Raw genomic sequence first — 15,224 nt, 5'->3', positions numbered from 1 at the left:
GTGGACATCCTTGACAAGTACCTCGCCCCAAGGAAATACACCTTGTAAGCATCTTATTAATGTTCAACCTCTCCTTGGGGGATTTGTACAGAAGTTTAACCATATTTAGAAACTTGATACCAAATCCCATCTTCTCTAACACCCTCCAGAGGAATCTCCACTCCACCCTGTGAAAGGCCTTAGAAGCATCCAAAGACAGGATGGAGCGACAGGGGGGGGGGGAGAATTGAATATTGGCAAAAAGGCGATGGAAATTATAAACTATTTTGGTCAGGATGTATAAGAGATGAAATAACTTTAGACAACTTAGTAGTAATAATCCTTGAGAGAAGCTTAACATCTGTATTGAGTAAAAAAATCGGCCTATATGAACCCATGTCTAAGGGATCTTTGCCTTTTTTCAATATTAGTACATTTACCGCCTCTGATTCCGGAAGACTACCATCCTCTATTTATAGGACCACGCTGCAAGTTTTCTTTGAATCCTTTCCTCCACCCAATGCTCTCCTCAGTCCGTCTGGACATGGAAAACACACGATTTCCTCAGGTAACCTCCCCTCCTCCAACAGAAACCTGCAGGATATCAAGGGGTTGCACTGATAGTGAAGCACTATACAATAACTTGTAAAAGGCATATCACTAATACAAATCCTCCCATTGCCCGACCCGGGTTTCGCTCACGTGCTTCATCAGGGGCAAAAACGGGACAAAAGAGACCCTTGACGCGTGAATACACGTATCTCTCTCCATGGAGAACCTATCCTTTTCCGGATCAATAACACAATTAAGTACCTCATCACAATGACAGGGAATTCAGGCCACTGATCCATAAAAGTTAGTAAACTGTTAAGTACATAAAGAGAAAAAGGGGATGGAATATAAATAAAAGCCAAGATGCATAGTTTCCCAGATAAGTTTTAATAAAGGAAAACAAATCTCCCCTGCTTATCGATGGAGGAGACCCAGCAGACAAAATAAATCCCTTTGTGAATTAATACTGTTACTCCTCTTGAATAACTAGTAAAAGTGGAATGATAGGTCTGCACGGCCCAACCCCCACCGAGTTGAGGGATCTCCCCCTCAGTAAAGTGGGTTTCCACTAAACTGACAATCGCTGGAAGATGTCTCCAAACCCAATCACAAACTGCCTGTCTTTTTAATTTATCACCAAGACCCAGAACATTCCAGGTTAGGATTCTAACCGACATCAATCAGCCAAAAAAAAAGGAAAACATTTCAGTCCCTACCTCCCCCTCCCCAACCTGGGAGATGCATCGCAACTCACCCCACAAACTACATACCTGACCCCCACCCCACCAACTCTTGATCCGCCACCATCTTAGGACAGATCTCTCAACTGAGACCACCTCTCCCCCCCCCCCCACCCGCCACAATGGAAAAAAGCAAAAAGGATCAGATGTTATCCTGATCAAGCCAGCCTACCACAAGGTCAGGAGTATCAAAAAAGTGAGTCCTACTATTAAAGATTATCTGCAGTTTTGCCGGATAGACAAATTAATATTTAATGTTCTTTTCACAAAGTCATCTCTTAACCTCAGTATAGCTATGTCTCTTTTCTTGAATATCCTTAGAAAAATCTGGAAAAAATGGCAGTCTATTTCCATTGTATAAAATAGGGGGGCACTCCCTTGCCCTTCTCAAGATCATGTCCCTGTCTCGTAAAACAAGTATCTTCACAAGAACTGTCTGCGGGTACCTTCCAGAAGTACGTTTACCCCCTGGAACCCGATGGGCCCTTTCCACAAAAAATAATGGAGAGAAATGTGCAATGAGCCGGACCATGGTACGGTTACACGGACGCCAAATTATGCAGTAGGTCCGGATATGGATATAATAGTCTATAGTTTTTGTTTGTGACGCCAATTGCAGCGTGCACAGGGTACAGTCTCAGGGCCCTTTAAGGTGTTGCAACTCACGTACCAGGTTAGGAATGCCAGAGTGGTGTAATGTCTCTGTGTGGTAATAGCAATGGTGTCAACGGTGTCTCCTACCTTGGTACGGCTGGACTCCTGGATCCTGGCTCACTTGCAATAAAATGAGTGTGTTGCTAGTAGGAGTAGTTGAGGGATTTGGTAGCAGTAAATGAGATCCAGACTTGTAATGAAGTTCAAACTGGTCTTTACTTGATGCAGCAGTAATCCATATGAGGTACAGCAATAGTCTGAAGTCCCAGCAGGTATTGGCAATGTATGGCAGGAATCTATCTTCTGCTTCTATCATGTGCCTGGAGCTCTCTGCAGGATAAGTTGTCTGCTTATGGCTCTGTGATGTGGCAGGAATCTATATCTTCTGCTCTATCTGACTTCTGCTGTATTGGGGACTGACTAGCTGAGGAGGCATTTAGCTTCTCCTGGTCTCTGGACGGAACTCACAGTTGTGCTCACAGGGTATGGTTCTTCCTGGAAAACTGGAGGTGGCTGCTTGCTTTCCACCAGCTGAGGCTGAAGGCCTCAGACTGGGAATGATGATCTTTTGTCTCAGCCGAGACAAGAGACTGGCTTGGATCCCTAGAACTGGGAGCTCCTACACACGCAGCCTTCCCCTAGCCGGGGTGGCTGGCACACTAACTCTAACTTCCTTCCCCACCCATGAGGCAGGATATGGGAACATTCCACACCTCCTCACAGAGGGGGAGCTAAACTGGACTATATTATTCCAGTCTAGAAACACTAAACTGAACTCTCTGCTAAACACATTGCTGCCACCTGCTGATGTACATAGAAATTACAGCAAATACATTTAACAAGGATTATAATGCACATTAGTGAGGATGTGACATTAAATTACACAGGATGACAATGCAGATACACTTGACAGGTTGTAGCAGGGTAAGAGAGTTTCGTAGCATAACTCTGGGATGTTACAAATGCTCCCTTCCAAACCTCTCCGGAATTAATTTGTGTATCATATCACCAGGATTGTGCCCTTCCATGCCTTCAGGGAAGCCCACAATTTTCACATTGCATCACCTAGACCTATCTTTCAGATCCACCATCTATTTTTTTAAGGTGTTACCCTCAGATCTCAACATGGGGATTTCCGTTTTAACTTCCTTCTCTAGGACCTCCACAGTTTTTTCTATGGTAGTTACTCTGTCCCATATTTTGGAGATGTCATCTTTTATCAGAACCACATCAGTCATTACCCCAATTTGAGTTGATATGTCTTTTATTAACTCTCCATTTTTTTTAACCACGCCCAATATTTCAATCAGTGGTGAGGATTCATCTTTTGACAAGACATTTACGTCGTCTCTCCCCTCTCTACCTTCTCTACCTTCTTATATTAATTACCAGAGGGGAAATATCAAGACTTGCTGTGGTAAAAAGCAAAAAAAATAAAAAATAAATAAAAAATGTTCATCCAAATAGTTCATCCAAAGTATAACCAATATCAGTCCGATAATATATTCAGGAGAAAAACAAATAAAGCAGACCTTTGGTATGAGGAAGCAAACACAGGAGGGTCGGAGGATATGCACAAGGAGACAAAAGGTAGGGTGGATCAAACAAACAAATCAGGGAGGACACAGAGCAGCGTCTCTTCAAACTTTGATCCAGGGACCGGCGAGGAGCGGAGAACGAGGAGGTGGAGGAGCAAGGAGCGGAAGGGCAAAAGAGAGCAGGCGAAGACCGAAGACAAGAGCCCTCCAGGGAATGCCAGATTAAAGCGGGCAGTCACAGCACGGAGACAGGGAGGGTATTGAAGAGATCCAGACCTGTATCAAGGGTCAGAAGCGGTGAGGCCCTCAGTTCGCTCAGGGTAGCGCATAGGTTACAAGGCATGGTAGGTGGAGGAGGGAGGCGAAACGTAGCGTGACTACGTCATCACATCAACCCCCGCCGATTAGATCTTTAATGTCATCAGAAAAACGTTAACTGGTCGACAGCACATCTCTATGTGTAAATATGGGATATACTGTTGACATAATGTAAATGTAGGATGAACAATCCTATAACAGATCATTCATCCCCCATGCGGTATCCTTTGGTTAGTGCAAAGGGTCGTTTAAGGGGTTTTCCTCAGTATAGGTCATCAGTATTTGATAGGTCGGCGTCCGACACCTGGGACACTCACCGATCAGCTGTTTGAGAAGGCACCGGCTTCCCTGACAGCGCCACAGCCTTCTTGCAGCTTAGCAATCACAGCGCCATACATTGTGAAGTGAATGGGGCTGAGCATGATCCCGACCACTATACAATGTACGGTGCTGTGCTTAGTAAGCTGTGAGAAGGCCGCGGTGCTCATAGGAGAGCCTGTGCCTTCTCAAACAGCTGATCGCATGGGACCAGGGTGTTATGCCTCCACCGATCAGATTCTGATGACTTATCCAGAGGATAGGTCATCATTATCAAAATCTAGGAAAACCCCTATAAATACCTATATATACAGTATCTCACAAAAGTGAGTACACCCCTCACATTTTTGCAAATATTTTATTATGTCTTTTAATAGGACAACACTGAAGATATCACACTTTGATATAATGTATAGTAGTCAGTGTGCAGCTTGTATAACAGTGTCAATTTGGTGTGCCCTCAAAATAACTCAACACACAGCCATTAATGTCTAAACCGCTGGCAACAAAAGTGAGTACACCCCTTAGTGAAAATGGCCAAATTGTGCCCAAAGTGTCAATATTTTGTGTGACCACCATTATTTTCCAGCACTGCCTTAACTCTCTTGGGCATGGAAATCAATAGAGCTTCACAGGTTGCCAATGGGATCCTCTTCCACTCCTCCATGACAATGTCACAGAGCTGGTGGATGTTAGAGACCTTGCGCTCCTCCACCTTCCATTTGAGGATGCCCCACAGATGCTCAATAGGGTTTAGGTCTGGAGACAGCTTGGCCAGTCCAGCACCTTTACCCTCAGTTTCTTTAGAAAGACAGTGGTTGTCTTGGAGTTGTGTTTGAGGTCGTTATCATGTTGGAATACTGTACTGCAGCCCAGTATCCAACGGGAGGGGACCATGCTCTGCTTCACTATGTCACAGTACATGTTGGCATTCATGGTTCCCTCAATGAACTGTAGATCCCCACAGTTGGCAGTACCCATTGAGCCCCAAACTATGATACTCCCACCACCATGCTTGCTTGACGCCATCTAAACCAAATAAGTTTACCTTGATCTCATCAGACATGTTCCAGTAATTCATGTCCTTAGTCTGCTTGTCTTCAGCAAACTGTTTGTGGGCTTTTTTGTGTATCATCTTTAGAAAAAGGCTTCCTTCTGGGACGACAGCCATGCAGACCAATTTGATACAGTGTGCGGCGTATGGTCTGTGCAGGCTGACCCCCAACCCTTTTAACCTCTGCAGCAATGCTGGCAGTACCAGGGCCGCGCCACCCATAAGCAAGGTACGCCACCGCGTAGAGCGCACTCTTGCTGGAGGCGCCGGCCCCCGGCCCGTGGCGCCGCCTCCTAGCTAATTTATTCACTTCACTTGCCTCTGTATAATCTCGCACAGGCGCACTGGCAGAGGCATCGTCGAGCGAAGTGCGCATGCGCCGTCTTCCAGCGCACTTTGTTCGACGATGCCTCTGCCAGTGCGCCTGTGTGAGAATACACAGAGGCAAGTGAAGTGAATAAATTAGCTAGGAGGCAGCGCTGGGCGGGGAGGGGATCTGTGGATGACATTTATGGGGATCTGTGGTGGATGACACTTAGGGGGATCTGTGGATGACACTTGTGGGGATCTGTGGATGACATTTATGGGGATCTGTGGTGGATGACACTTAGGGGGATCTGTGGATGACACTTGTGGGGATCTGTGGATGACACTTATGGGGGATCTGTGGATGACACTTGTGGGGATCTGTGGATGACACTTGTGGGGATCTGTGGATGACACTTATGGGGGATCTGTGGATGACTGTCAGAAGGGCACTTATTTGGCCTTGTAACACTTATAATTGTGCTTATGCTGTATTCTTGGAGAACAAAGGATCTGACATGTTAAAATCCTTGTTAGGCTACCACTGTACACATTAGATTGACATTAGATCCTGCCGAAACTGGTGGGATATGTCCTAATTTATGCAATGTGCATTGTTAACATATTTCTGTAGCCCATGGAGAGTTAGAACCATCCAACTACCCCCCATACACATAAATGCTTGGTTCAACATCTGCTTACATGTATATCCTTTGAGATTGGAGATATCTGCTGTCAGGAAAGTTTCAGAAGACTCCATTACACATTAGATGGTCATCTGGTCTGCTGATGTCGGTGGGTTCACTTGGCATTCATCTAATATGTATGGCTGCCAAAAGTTATTTGTGAAGCCGGCTCACGACTCTTCACATACCATAAAGACATAATTTATTTTGCTATAATGTACACATGCATGAATATATTTACGAAAAATATAAATTCAATTTCACCATTCAGGGATTGCTTTCACAAGTAACATGGACAGATGGAGGGAGCTTCGTAAATTTTCACTTTCCACATTGCGGGAATTGGGCATGGGAAGAAGAAACACAGAGGAACGGATTCAAGAAGAGGCTGCCTGTCTAGTGACGGAACTTAAGAAAACAGGTGTTCTACTATGTAATCTTAGTATTTTTATAAAAATCATATTATAAAACAAAAGTCTATGAAAGTCATATACATGTAAAGTTGGGATGAAGTCGATTCGCATTAAAACTTCATTAGAATACTGTACGGAGCAAGCGCTTTGTACAGTATTAGAATGTATTGGCTCTGATGAGCCAAAGTTATTACTTTGCGAAGTCTTGCTGAGACTTCAGGTAATAACTTCAGAAATGAATTTCTACTGTTAAAAACCTTTTACCGAACTCGGGTTCGGTTCCAAGGAACCAAGGTACCACTTGGAACCGAACCCGAGTTGGGTAAAAGGTTTTTAACAGTAGAAATTAATTTCTGAAGTTATTACCTGAAGGGACACTTATGGTGGATTTACATGGCCTGATTTTTGGTTCGACTATCGGGAACAAATGTGCATACAAATGCTTTTCCCGATAATTGGCATATGTAAAGGTGCTGCAGATCACCCCATGAACAAGCAAAATAAGCAGGCATTTACCTGGATGGAATGCTTCCTTCCATATAATTCTGCTTTTCCCTGCAGTGTAAAAATGACTATAGTCTAGTCTCACATATGTTCTTTGGGGTGTTGATGTGTGCTCCTGCCATCATGACTGAGATAAAAATCAAAAGGAAAGATACTCCTTTTTTTCCTTTTAGATCTAGTCCAAGGTAGAGTCACATAAGGCCCAGCTAATTATTGATGACTTAAGGAGCAAAGACCAATGGATGAGATTTGGGTAAAAAATAGAGACAGTACTTTATAGCTATATCGTGTACTTTGACACAGGAAAAGTATTGATTCTCCTTGCAGAGATCCAGCCAAACATAGGTAGTTTTTATTGCAATGTTCTTTGGAAAAAAAGTAGGCAAAAAACTCCAGAAGTTAGATATGTGACCCCTAGTTACTTTCGACATCCTCCACCAAATAGTTGCAGCAAGGCACTTCTCCTGATGCATTCATCGAGGAGGACAAGTAATATTACATGCCATCCATTCAGATGAATGGCCATCTTTGTAATACAAGGATAACTGAAGCCCATCAGAACAAGAGATGGTCATGCACAGCAGCTTTTCACGCTAGCTTATAGAGGGGAGTCCCCCTTTATGGTGTCCATATGCCATAATAGGGCATATAGACAGGGGTTGTACTTATGAAACAACCCATTTAAAAAGGCTTAAAACTAGTGTTGAGCGAACTTGTGTTTTAAGTTCGGCGTCTAAAGTTAGGGTTCGGGTTATTGAAGTATCCCGTTATGGATTCTAAATTCCGTTATGGTCCGTGCTAGCGGAATCCATAACGGGATACTTCGATAACCCGAACCCGAACTTTAGACGCCAAACTTAAAACACAAGTTCGCTCAACACTACTTAAAACATGATCTGGGTTGTCATCCAAAATATGTGCCAAATAAACACATCATCTCACACAGTCAACCAAATTCCTATTCTTAACTGATAAGAGGCAATAAGCCTGACACATGTGGGTACCTATAAACATGTCTGAGACAAACATTTAGAAAAGCTCTGCCCATTTAGGGGCATCAAATACTGAACACGCTCACAAACCAAGGTCTCATTCAGATGTCTGTAATGCGGCCAGAAATTCAGACAGACTCTTGGTCTAAAGATGTAAAGTCACAGCATCATGATGACCTATAAGAGTGTTAGTTTGGGTCAGTTTACACCCATCAGGCCAGAGTTCTGTTCTTTGAGAGTTTTAACTTCCAATACATGTCAGAGACTCCTCTCCTATTGGACAAAAAATTGTATAATGCAGAAATCTCTAAATTTACAGGCATTTCATCTTTCTCTGTGCCCTAGAATCTTTGGTGGAACCTCGATTGTACATCAGTAAAGCTACCTGCAATGTTATTTTCTCCATCATGTTTGGAAATCGTTGTGATTACGAGGATGCAGAACTCCTGAATGTTATTTCCTTGATGCATAAAACATTCTCCATTGCCAGCTCAACTTGGGGCCAGGTTAGAACTAAAGAAGGTTTGATTCTTACTAGAGATGAGCAAAACATTGAAATTGTGGCAATTTATGTTTCTTCAGTATTTTGGCAAAGCATGATAGAAAATTATAAAAGAATGAGAGCATTAGAGACCAGGGTGCTTCACATGATCCAGACTGTGGAGAGGAAAGGGTGTATATATATTTGCATATTTTTCTAAAGTTTTTAGGAGGAGGCAAGTTGGGGTGCGATGGAAGGATGCTGTATAATTGAATGATTCGGTGGAGCATTTTGCAATGTATCTGTTGCTTCATAACATATATTATGATGCTAATGTTTTTCATATTATCACACCTACTACTATGTTTTAAACCTCCACTTTATTTTACTTTAGCTGTATGAAATGTTCCCGTGGATCATGTTGTTTATCCCTGGGAAACACCAGAAGGTCTTCATCTATCTAAAAAAACTCCTTAAGTTTGTGGAAAAAATAGTTGAAATAAACAAGAAATCTTTGAATAGGAATAACCCCAGGGATTATGTTGATGCTTTTCTCATCAAAATGGAAAAGGTAAATTAAAAACGGGAGGGTGGGATGATAGGAGTGGTGGCTTTGGCAATAAAGTTGGTTACAGTCCTCACGGTGGCTAATTCCTGCTCCAGCGCTCCCTGGGTTGTATGAGCAGTGAATGGAGAGGTGTAACCCTTCTTCACTTTGGGATACAACCTAGTGTGTCCTTGATGGTGGATGGATAGCAGGAAGCAATGACTATGCTGGCTTTGTTATAACAAATAACACTGTTTACTGGGCAAGATGGGTGACACAATGAAAATATAGATAGTAGGCAATTATGAGGTATATCACAAGGCAGGCTTTTTCCAAAAGCATTGCCTGGCTTACAATATTCCACACACATACTATGCATGCTAGGCGCTCTCCGTAATGAATAATACCCCAAGTCAATGTATACATATTGCCCAGAAAACCCTAGTAGCATATTTGGTTCTCTCTCTCGCTCACCTGAAACAAATCACAAAAAGATCACAACAGATTCCAAGTGGATTCTCTAATACACATATTCTTTCTTGGCTGACTTGTCAGGGACCCCGATTGAACCATTGGGTCCTGCACGCACTTATCATCTGTAGTAGAAATATTGCCTCTAATATAAAATGCCTCTGCAATTGGCATGAGATTTAGCATGCCACCTCTGTCCTGCCATATAAAAGTTCAAGAAGCACATGAAATATCATAAAATCTTCCATTTCATGAGGGCACTTAACCTAAACAGAAGAATAAATATGGATAGACAACTCAGATTCTGTGTGCACAACCATAACTTTTGTAACAAATAATTAAATGTGTTGACCAACAATTAATGTGAAGGGGGCTCAAAGATCCCTCTGCTACATACTAAGACTTTGGCGTTGTGAATGGTAAACAGAAGGGAGATACGAGGGGAAAATCACTTTTACACTAATTTCAATGGAAAAATCAACATAATGATAATAGTAATATGATAGTAAGATATAATGCATATGTAATATTTTTTCCTCTTTTATTTAAAGGAAAATACTAATCCCAAAAGTGAATTCCACCTCACCAACTTAGTGAACAGTACTTTGCAGATTTTCTTTGCTGGGGTGGAGACCATCAGCACAACCCTAACTTATTCTCTGCTTCTTCTTATGAAATATCCTGATGTCCTTGGTAGATAAAGAACTTTTCAATTATTCTTTTAAAAATGTAGTATATTAATGGGAAGATGTCAACACCTCAACAGAATGTGGACCTTTTTTATTATTCTTTATTTTCATCCCTATATGTCCAACATACTTCTAGCTTGCACTAACTGCAATGAAAATCTTTCCATAAGAGAAAGACCCTAATGGCAACTGATTGGCAACAGTGAGAATAGGCTACAAAATGTGTCTTATTGGGTTCCTAATGCGATATATTAACATTACCATAATGAAAAATCGACATTTAAAAATGTATTATACAACACTTCCATTTCTCATTATTACTAGACAAAGTCCATAAGGAGATTGACAAGGTCATTGGTCTTGAACGATGCCCAAAGATTCAAGACCAGAAGCAGATGCCCTTCACTGATGCTGTTCTTCATGAAATACAACGTTTCGCAGATTTGCTTCCAATGGGTTTGCCACGGAAGACAACAAAAGACATTACATACAGAGGGTACTCCATACCTATGGTAGGTATCGTAAAATGTTTGGATGGAAAGACTTCTGGGAAGTAGATTAAGATGTTCCATTTACATTGGTGCTTGAAAGTTTGTGAGCCCTACATAAATTTCTATATTTCTGCATAAATTTGACCTTAAACTACATCAGATGTTCACACAAATCCTAAAAGTTGATAAAGATAACCAAATTAAACAAATGAGTCAAAAATATAACACTGAAAATAATCCATAATCCCATGTCTGTGAGTGGCAAAATTATGTGACTCTTTGCTTTCAGTATTTGGTGTGATCCCTTGTGTAACAAAAACTGCAACTAAAAGTTTCTGGAAATTGTTGACTGCATATCAGCTCGAAGGAATTTTAGCCCATTCCTCTGTACAAAACAGCTTTATGGGTTTCCTCCTCAAACTGCTCACTTCAGGTCCTTACACAACATTTGTATTGGATTAAGGGCAGAACTTTGACTCAACTATTCCAAAAGTTTAACTTTATTCTTCTTTATTTTTTTGTAGAATGACTTGTTTGCTTAGGGTCATTGTCTAAAGTGTTCTTAAACTTTTAGGCATCACTATATGTAGTTGGGGGTGGACATTTTCTGGCATTCAGAGAACATCAGAAAACTGTAGAGCCATCACAGGGAAATTACAGGGACAGATTAAACAGTGTCCATTGAAACAGTAGGCTATCTGATTGCCAGAACCAGAGCTATCTTAATCGCCATTCAAAGCTTTGGTTAATTGATGGAGGTCCTAAACAATGAACCCTACATTTTTAAGTCTAAATACCCTTCAAAATCTTTTTTTTTCTCTGAAACTAACAATTGATTTAAACTACACTGTCTTATTCTGTCTTATTTCAGAACACTAACGTGTATCCCATATTATCTTCTGTCCTGAAAGACCCCACCTGCTTCCCATACCCAAATGAATTCAACCCCAAGAATTTCTTGGATGAAAATGATGAATTTAAAAAGAATGATGCCTTCATGCCTCTGGCTAGAGGTATATTCAGCTATAGTATGTACATGTTTGGGTTAGGGCCTAGCTAGAAGCTGTTATCACTGCACTGCCTATTCATGTACTCATGGATGTGCCACTCTCCATGAGTATGTGAAAAGGTTATACAGCTCTCACATGAATGGCTGAGCTCACAATAACATCTGTACAGTGCCGTGAAAAAGTATTCATAGCCCTTAAACTTTTCCACATTGTAATTAACAGCTAACATGAAGTCTAATGGACCAGCCACTATCCTCCCTCCTGATTGGCTGTCAGGCACTGATCGGGGCCCTGCCTGGGGTCATGTGATCCTCTGTCTTCATCCTCCCTGCCCTGTTTCCTTGCTAAAATACTGAGCGGGCACCATTCTGAGTGAATCATCCGAAAGCGAATCTCCAAAAGTTCAGATTCGTTTGACAAAATAATTTTTGTGAAATGTATTGTTTATAATTGATTCACCCATCTCTACAACAGTTCCAAATTTGCAAGGACTGTACTTATTTTCAGAGACAATGCGAGAAAATTATGTCAGCCCTGCCCAGAAGCAGGGAATGCTGAAGTTTTTAAGGTGCCTTTCCCCTCTAGACTACAGTGACCAGTCAGATTTAATTTGACATGCTGGCAGGTTAATATATGTTAATGAATGCCAATCCTTAAAGGGGGTTTCTGGAAATAATGAACTATTAACTAATGAGCCCTAGCCTGCATAGCCTATTGAACAATTCATACTTAGATTAGGGATCTACTCAATAGAGGTCAGCTTAACATGGTGAGTGGGTCTATGTATTTTGATCAAAAAGTACAGCAATAAAGATATTTATAAATTTTACTGAGAGACAAAGTAAAACAATGCATGGCATGTGGATGTCCGATCTATATCTTCTTCTCCATATCTGAACAATTCATATTTACCTCCACCACTCTGGTCCTGCATGCTGGCTCCTCTTCTACCATTGTCCGGTCCCCGTCTTGCTTTCTTTCAGATGGGGCATTGACATAGTCACCTACGCCATTGCAGCCAATGAATGGCTTCAGAGGTGAAATGTTCCCAAGCGACACATAAACAAGCAGTAATGTATCTCTTGGGGACACGTCACCACTGGCTGCAGTGGGGTACGTGACTACGTCCGTGCAAAAGTTGATAGGTACTGTAGGTACCATAATTTCAGCGAACACAAACCAGAGCCAGAACAGAGTGAAGGGGAGCAGGTGAGTATACATGTTAAAAGGTACCAGTAGAGGGGGGAAGGGGGCTTGGTATTTAAAAAGAAAAATCCTGGAAAAGCCTTTCAGGCTAAAATGAGTCATTAAGGGGTTAAAAGGCACTAAACTCACCTGAGTTGTGTCAATTATAATTATCGGAGACCTGAATTCAGAATCTACGATCAAAGTAACTTATTAGGGAGTTTTCTTTTCCAATTTTAATGTGACTGTTAGGGGATTAATGATAACAATTCTTTCTGTCGGCTGCCACCACTAGAGGGACTATGGGAGATTACTGTATACAATTTATACCTTTAAAAGGTCATCTGTCAGTAGATTTGTCCCTATGACACCGGCTGACCTGTTACATGTGCACTTGTTAGCTAAAGGCATCTGTGTTGGTCCAAAGTTCATATGTGCCCGCATTGCTGAGAAAATTAAGTTTTAATATATGTAAATGAGCAACAGGGGCGTTGTAATTACTTCTAGAGGCTCAGGTCTCTGCAACTGCCATGCCCTCTGCACACTGATTGACAGGGCCAGGCAGGTGTGATCACGTTTACCCTGCCTGGTCCTGTCAATAAAGAGCAGTGGACGTAGCAGTTGCAGGGAGACCTGAGCCTCTAGGAGTAATGGCAACGCCCCTGTTGCTCCTAGAGGCTCATTTGCATATATTACAACATGAATTTTCTCAGCAATGCGGGCCCATATAAACATGGGAACAACACAGATGTCTTCAGCTGCCAAGTGCACATCCAACAGATTAGCCAGTGTCATAGGTACAAATGTGCTGACAGATGCCCTTTAATGTAATGCATTGAAGGGATAGTCCTCCTTTTCTTTAGCTTTTTTTCAGACCCTGCAGCATGGCCAGACCTTTGATAGAAAGCATACTTACCTGATCCCTGCTGCTGAGTTCCAGCTCTATCACTCCCACTTGTGCGCTGCTGGGGACGTAGCTAACTCAGCCAGTCATTGGCTGCGGCGGTCATATGAACCTGATCAACATCATGCTATGGTAGCTATAGGACCAGTTGTGCACCAGGGGAGTAATGGAACCGGAATCCAGCGACGGGGATTAGGTAAGTATGCTCACTACCGTGGGTCCAGCCATGTTGGGGAGTCTGAAAAAAGTGCAGGATATGTGGACAACCGCTTTTATCTCCTAAACTTCCCATGATAGGGTCTGCAACCAGCCAAAATTCTACCATTTAACAGCATGTCTATGCAGGAAATATGTAATAGAATATTTAACCTGGAAACAAGACACAATATAGAAATAATTCACACCCTGGTTGCTTGGATTATTACATTATAAATGATGCAGTTCAATGACGCTGTATATTTGTATTTTGCTCCAGGTAAAAGGATTTGTTTGGGAGATGGTCTGGCTCGAATGGAGCTGTTTATCTTCTTAATTACCATACTTCAAAACTTCAACTTGAAAGCATCTGTACCCCCAAAAGACTTGAATATCACACCAGACATATCTGGGCTTGGAAATTTTCCAAAACTGTACAAAATGGCTTTTATACCTCGTTAACCCCAGTTTTCACCTTATGGATCGAGCCAAATGTTGCAAATCTGACGTGTCATTTTATGTGCTAATAACTTTGGAATGCTTCTACTTATCGACTAATTCTGAGATTGTTTTCTCATGACACATTGTGCTTCATTGCATTAAATTTCAGTCAATAGATTATTTTTTCCTTTATTTACAGAAAATTTAGAAAAATTCACAATTTTCTAAATTTGAATTTCTCTGCATTTAGGACCAATAGTAATAAAACAATATCATAGTTATTAATTAACATTTACCATATGTCTACTTTATGTTGTTATCATTTTGTAAATGTCATTTTATTTTTGGAAGGCTTTTGGAAGCAATTTTTAAAATTTTCATAAAAAAATTTCAAAACCAACTTTTTTAAGAACAAATTCAGTTATAAAGTCACTTTAAGAGGATTACATAATAGAAACTACCCAGAAATGACATTTTAAAAACTACACCCCTCAAATTATTCAAAATTGATTTTAAAAACATAGTTAACTCTTTAGGTGCTCCACTAGAATTAAAGGAAAATAGAGGTTTCTCTTCTTTTGCAGATTTTCCAATTTAATACCATTTTTCCTGTAATGCAGCAAGGGTTAACACTAGTGTTGAGCGGCAGGGGCAATATTCGATTTCGTGAATGTATGGTAGAATATTCGTCATATATTTGTGAAATCGCGAATTCGCTTTCTTCGTTCACATTTTTTTCTCTTTACTAAAATCGCA

The 15,224-nt window shown here is 41.3% G+C and overlaps 1 pseudogene; it reads left to right on the top strand.

Annotated features, from left to right (window-relative positions):
• LOC121009423 overlaps positions 1–14,731 on the top strand; it is a 39,960-nt pseudogene extending 25,229 nt beyond the window's left edge.
• Positions 14,732–15,224: the final 493 nt, after the last annotated feature.

This window comes from Bufo bufo, chromosome 8, assembly GCF_905171765.1.
Source record: "Bufo bufo chromosome 8, aBufBuf1.1, whole genome shotgun sequence".
NCBI classification, from domain to species: Eukaryota; Metazoa; Chordata; class Amphibia; order Anura; family Bufonidae; genus Bufo; species Bufo bufo.
Note: the sequence above shows the minus strand (reverse complement) of the source record. Positions and strands in the feature narration are given on the sequence as shown.